Source organism: Nerophis lumbriciformis, linkage group LG03, assembly GCF_033978685.3.
Source record: "Nerophis lumbriciformis linkage group LG03, RoL_Nlum_v2.1, whole genome shotgun sequence".
Classification (NCBI taxonomy): domain Eukaryota; kingdom Metazoa; phylum Chordata; class Actinopteri; order Syngnathiformes; family Syngnathidae; genus Nerophis; species Nerophis lumbriciformis.
Window position 1 is genome coordinate 37970001 of NC_084550.2, and position 6416 is coordinate 37976416.

Sequence of the window (6416 nt, forward strand, 5' to 3'; positions counted from 1 at the left end):
GCCCATGTGGTGATATCTTTTACACACTGATGTCAGTTTTTGAAGCAGTACCGCCTGAGAGATTGAAGGTTATGTGCAGTTATTTCTCCAGATTCTCTGAACCTTTTGATGATATTACAGACCGTACACGGTGAAATCTCTAAATTCCTTGCAATAGCTCGTTGAGAAATGTTGTTATTAAACTATTTGCTCACGCATTTGTTCACAAAGTGGTGACCCTCGCCCCACCCTTGTTTGTAAAAGACTGAATATTTCATGGAAGCTGCTTTTATACCCAATCATGGCACCCACCTGTCCCCAATTAGCCTGTTCACCTGTGTGATGTTCCAAATAAGTGTTTGATGAGCATTCCTCAACTTTCTCAGTCTTTTTTGCCACTTGTGCCAGCTTTTTTCAAAAATGTTGCAGGCATCAATTTCCAAATGAGCTAATATTTGCAAAAAATTAAAAAGTTTACCAGTTCGAACGTTAACTATCTTGTCCTTGCAGTCTATTCAATTGAATATAAGTTGAAAAGGATTTGCAAATCATTGTATTCTGTTTTTATTTACCATTTACACAACGTGCCAACTTCACTGGTTTTGGGTTTTGTACATTCTGTTTTTACCCTCTGCTTTCTTTGATTCACCCATACCTCCACCACGCTGGTTCTCCCATACTCTGTATCCCGGGGTCACGCCAGCAGCCGGCCTCTCTACACACAGATCATGCGCTTTGGGGGGCCAGTTTTGCGTGACGAAGTGCATGTAAAATGTCAATAAATGACAAGACACTTGACACTTCAAATGAAAGGAATGTTGAAATGATGCAGAATCCATCAAATGAAAATAAAACATTTTAGCCACTCTTTCAGAAATGTGGAACGCTCAAATATGTTTTCTTTTCTTGGAAGTTTGAGAAAATGTGCCCCTGGCCAATGTAAGCCTGTGTAATTACGTATTTAAATGGTTAAGTAATAGAGGCGGTTAAAAGAGGTGGCATTCTTCTGTGACAAGTCGGGACACGGCGGAAGACAGTAACAGGAAAAAGACAAAGATATTTAATTAAAAAAACAAAACGTTTACTACTTAGTGGAATGTACAGTATTTGATGTACGAGGAAACACACAAAGTCACATATTTACATGGCAGACGCTTATCATATTACCAGAACACACACTTCGTCAAGAACATAAATCATGAGCAATTATATTTAAGGAACACTTTATGTACTTTTTTTTAAAACCTGAGTTAAAAGGGGTAATTGTTTACTCTGCATTCTAACTAATAAATAATCACTAGCAAGAGTCAGCTAACAATGGAGGTAAGAGGATTCACTCAATTCCACCTATATAGCACTGTAAAATGCATCCAAAAGCCTCTGGCAATGTTTTATATACATGCTGTAAGTATTTATGTAATGTAGTAACATTCATAATAACATGTAATATATACACGCTGTAAGTATGTATGTCATGTAGTAACATTCATAATAACATGTAATATATACATGCTGTAAGTAAATATGTAATGTAGTAACATTCATAATAACATGTAATATATACATGATGTAAGTATATATGTAATGTAGCAACATTCATAATAACATTTACTATATACATGATGTAAGTATATATGTCATGTAGTAACAATTATAATAACATGTAATATATACATGCTGAAAGTATATATGTGATGTAGTAACATTCATAATAACATGTAATATATACATGCTGTAAGTATATATGTAATGTAGTAACATTCATGATAACATGTAATATATACATGATTTAAGTATATACTGTATGCAATGTAGTAACATTCATAATAACATGTAATATATACATGATGTAAGTATATATGTAATGTAGTAACATTCATAATAACATGTAATATATACATGCTGTAAGTATAAATGTCATGTAGTAACATTCATAATAGCATGTAATATATACATGATGTAAGTATATATGTCATGTAGTAACAATTATAATAACATGTAATATATACATGCTGTAAGTATATATGTCATGTAGTAACATTCATAATAACATGTAATATATACATGCTGTAAGTATATATGTAATGAAGTAACATTCATAATAACATGTAATATATACATGATGTAAGTATATATGTCATGTAGTAACAATTATAATAGCATGTAATATATACATGATGTAAGTATATATGTAATGAAGTAACATTCATAATAACATGTAGTATATACATGATGTAAGTATATATGTCATGTAGTAGCATTCATAATAACATGTAATATATACATGATGTAATTATATATGTCATGTAGTAACATTCATAATAACATGTCATATATACATGATGTAATTATATACGGTATGCAATGTAGTAGCATTCATAAAAACATTTAATATATACACGCTGTAAGTATATATGTCATGTGTTATAATTATTATATATATTGTGTATTATATAGTATGTCTAATTATAATTATAAGTTGATATTTTGCTATTTTTTAATACTATGGCGCCGCATTAATTTCATAGACACATGACGACGTTCACTTTTTCCTTCAACAACAATAACAACGACTACCAACAGACTTTGTGAGAGACAACAAAGACTACTTTGGGACTAATGATCATCCAGAATTTAATATTTTTGAGCCTGAATATAAGGAGGATGAAATACATGTTTTAGAAGCTGTGCGCTAAACAGATCTAGCTTTAGTGAAACACTAAGCATCTTGTAGCAGTATTGCTAAATGCTAAACAAGAAATACTAACTACATACATCATAAAACAACCACTTACTGTACAATGTCTGTTCTCACTAGGATGCAGACTGATGGGATGTTGATATATTCCCATTTAGATTAAGAATTAATCCCAATCCTGCAGTTTTTTTTGTTTGTTTTTTCTTTAAACTGAGCGCAAACAAGCATCTTTTTTGCCATTTCCGGGTATAAATTGAATGTTCAAGCTGACCAACTTCTCTACGTACGGCAACAATCTTCTACTATTCAGGTGAGAGGCATGATTTATAATCTAAAATGAACTTTTACCAACTCGGAGGCGATGCAACAGCTCACCAACTCAGTATGTCAATATAGCAGCATAAGCTATTTTGCACTCTTTTATCGGGGTGCCTCTAAAAATAAACCAATTTCTCGGTTTATGGCAACAACTTTTTACTATCCAGATGAGATGCATGATTTATCATCTAGAATTAACTTTCACCAACTCAGAGGCGATGCAGCAGCTCACAAGCTCAGTATGTCAATATAGCTGCATAAGCTGTTTTTTTTTAAGAGTACTCCTATTAGACGCATTGATAGACACTACCTACTTGTCGGATTTTACGACTTGCATAAAAAATTTAAAAATAAACAGCTCCGAATCTGAGCCGCCCAATACAAATAAAATGTTGCTGTCAAAGTTCGATAATGTTGTTGTTTTAATCAAAAAAGGAATGTGTAACTGCATGTAAAAATTGTATTAATATTTTTTATAGTTTTAAAAAGTTGGCATCAAACAAATGAAGGCAATAATTAGTTTTTTAGTGCATGTATACAGTGTGCAAGTATGGGTTTTATGGTGGAGTCTAATAATAATAATCAAAAAGTACAAACCCCGTTTCCATATGAGTTGGAAAATTTGTTAGATGTAAATATAAACTGAATACAATGATTTGCAAATCATTTGCAACCCATATTCAGTTGAATATGCTACAAAGACAACATATTTGATGTACAAACTGATAAACTTTTTTTTTTTTGCAAATAATCATTAACTTTAGAATTTGATGCCAGCAACACGTGACAAAGAAGTTGGGAAAGGTGGCAATAAATACTGATAAAGTTGAGGAATGCTCATCAAACACTTATTTGGAACATCCCACAGGTGAACAGGCAAATTGGGAACAGGTGGGTGCCATGATTGGGTATAAAAGTAAATTACATGAAATGCTCAGTCATTCACAAACAAGGATGGGGCGAGGGTCACCACTTTGTCAACAAATGCATGAGCAAATTGTTGAACAGTTTAAGAAAAACCTTTCTCAACCTGCTATTGCAAGGAATTTAGGGGTTTCACCATCTACGCTCCGTAATATCATCAAAGGGTTCAGAGAATCTGGAGAAATCACTGCACGTTAGCAGCTAAGCCCGTGACCTCCGATCACTCAGGCTGTAATGCATCAACAAGCGACATCAGTGTGTAAAGGATATCACCACATGGGTTTTAGGAACACTTCAGAAACCCACTGTCAGTAACTACAGTTGGTCGCTACATCTGTAAGTGCAAGTTAAAACTCTCCTATGCAAGGTGCAAACCGTTTATCAACAACACCCAGAAACGCCGTCGGCTCGAGCTCATCTAAGATGGACTGATACAAAGTGGAAAAGTGTTCTGTGGTCTGACGAGTCCACATTTCAAATTGTTTTTGGAAACTGTGGACGTTGTGTCCTCCGGACCAAAGAGGAAAAGAACCATCCGGATTGTTATAGGCGCAACGTGTAAAAGGCAACATGTGTGATGGTATGGGGGTGTATTAGTGCCCAAGACATGGGTAACTTACACATCTGTGAAGGCACCATTAATGCTGAAAGGTACATACAGGTTTTGGAGCAACATATGTTGCCATCCAAGCAACTTTACCATGGACGCCCCTGCTTATTTCAGCAAGACAATGCCAAGACATGTTTTACAACAGCGTGGCTTCATAGTAAAAGAGTGCGGGTACTAGACTGGCCTGCCTGTAGTCCAGACCTGTCTCCCATTGAAAATGTGTGGCGCATTATGAAGCCTAAAATACCACAACGGAGACCCCCGGACGGTTGAACAACTTAAGCTGTACAACAAGCAAGAATGGGAAAGAATTCCAGAAAAATGATATGACAAAAAATGTGTCTCCTCAGTTCCCAAACGACTATTGAGTGTTGTTAAAAGGAAAGGCCATTTAACACAGTGGTGAACATGCCCTTTCCCAACTACTTTGTCACGTGTTGCAGCCATGAAATTTTAAGTTAATTATTATTTGGAAAAAAAAAAAATAAAGTTTATGAGTTTGAACATCAAATATGTTGTCTTTGTAGTGCATTCAACTGAATATGGGTTGAAAATGATTTGCAAATCATTGTATTCCGTTTATATTTACATCTAACACAATTTCCCAACTCATATGGAAACGGAGTTTGTAATATTTTAGGCCTAATTGGGGCCACAAACAACATCTTGTTTAGGGCCCAGTGAGTCTCTGCAGCAGGAGAAATAACACCCAGTCTTGCACCTTGTATTAACTGCCAAGGCTTCATGCAGCACACCAAAAAGCATTTTTTTTTGTTTTGTTTTTTTGTTGAAATATTCAGTCAGACAGTAATCCTCTAACCTGCCTGCCGACAGTGTGTTACACACTCTCGTCTGGGGGGGAAAAGTGACCTGTAAAGTCTGCTTCTCAGGGGAAGTTCAGGCATCAGAAATGAAAGCGATGGCTGGAGCACATTGATGAAATAATATGTGAAATGTGCTGCATTGCTGCCTCGCAGATGGCCCAGTCATCAACTCGCTGAGGTTTGCCAAAAAAATAGAAACTGTCATCTGATAGCTACATTCAGGCCTTAGCTTTGTGGCCACATTTTAGCCTTTAATATTAGACTTAGACTTAGACTTCCTTTTTATTGTCGTTCAAATTTGAACTTTACAGGACAGATAAGAACAAAATCTCATTGCATTAGCTCGTTGTAGTGCAGGATAAAAGAGCAATAAGGTGCAGATATAAATACATATTAATATATTGCACTTTTGCATATGCATCCACGTTTATGGATGTATGTTATATTGTCTTTATATTCCAGCCAGTTAATTTTTGGGGGGGAATTGAGGAGATTATTATGATGCTTTCAAGAGGCTTATGGCCTGAGGGAAGAAGCTGTTACAGACGCTACGGAGGCTACGGAACCTCTTTCTAGAGTCCAGCAGTGAAAACAGTCCTTGGTGGGGGTGGGAGGAGTCTCTCCATATTTTCTGAGCCCTGGTCAGGCAGCGGCTTTTTGCGATTTCTCGGATAGGAGAAAGAGGAGTGCTGATGATCTTTTCCGCCGTCCTCACCACTTTCTGCAGAGACTTCCAGTCTGAGGCACTGCAGGCTCCAGTCCAGACAGAGATGCAGTTGGTCAGTAGGCTCTCTATAGCTGTGTTTTTCAACCACTGTGCCGCGGCACACTAGTGTACCGTGAGATACAGTCTGGTGCGCCGTGGGAGATTATGTAATTTCACCTAATTGGGTTAGAGGCCTTAGTGGCCATGTCATATCTGTTGATCATGTTTTTGTTTGGCTGTGTTCTGTTTGGTTTTTGGACTCTTTTTAGTTCCTGTTTTCACTCCCTTGCCTTGTTACCATGACAACCATTAGTTTCATCTGTTGCACATTTGGACTCACGCACCTGTCACTAATCA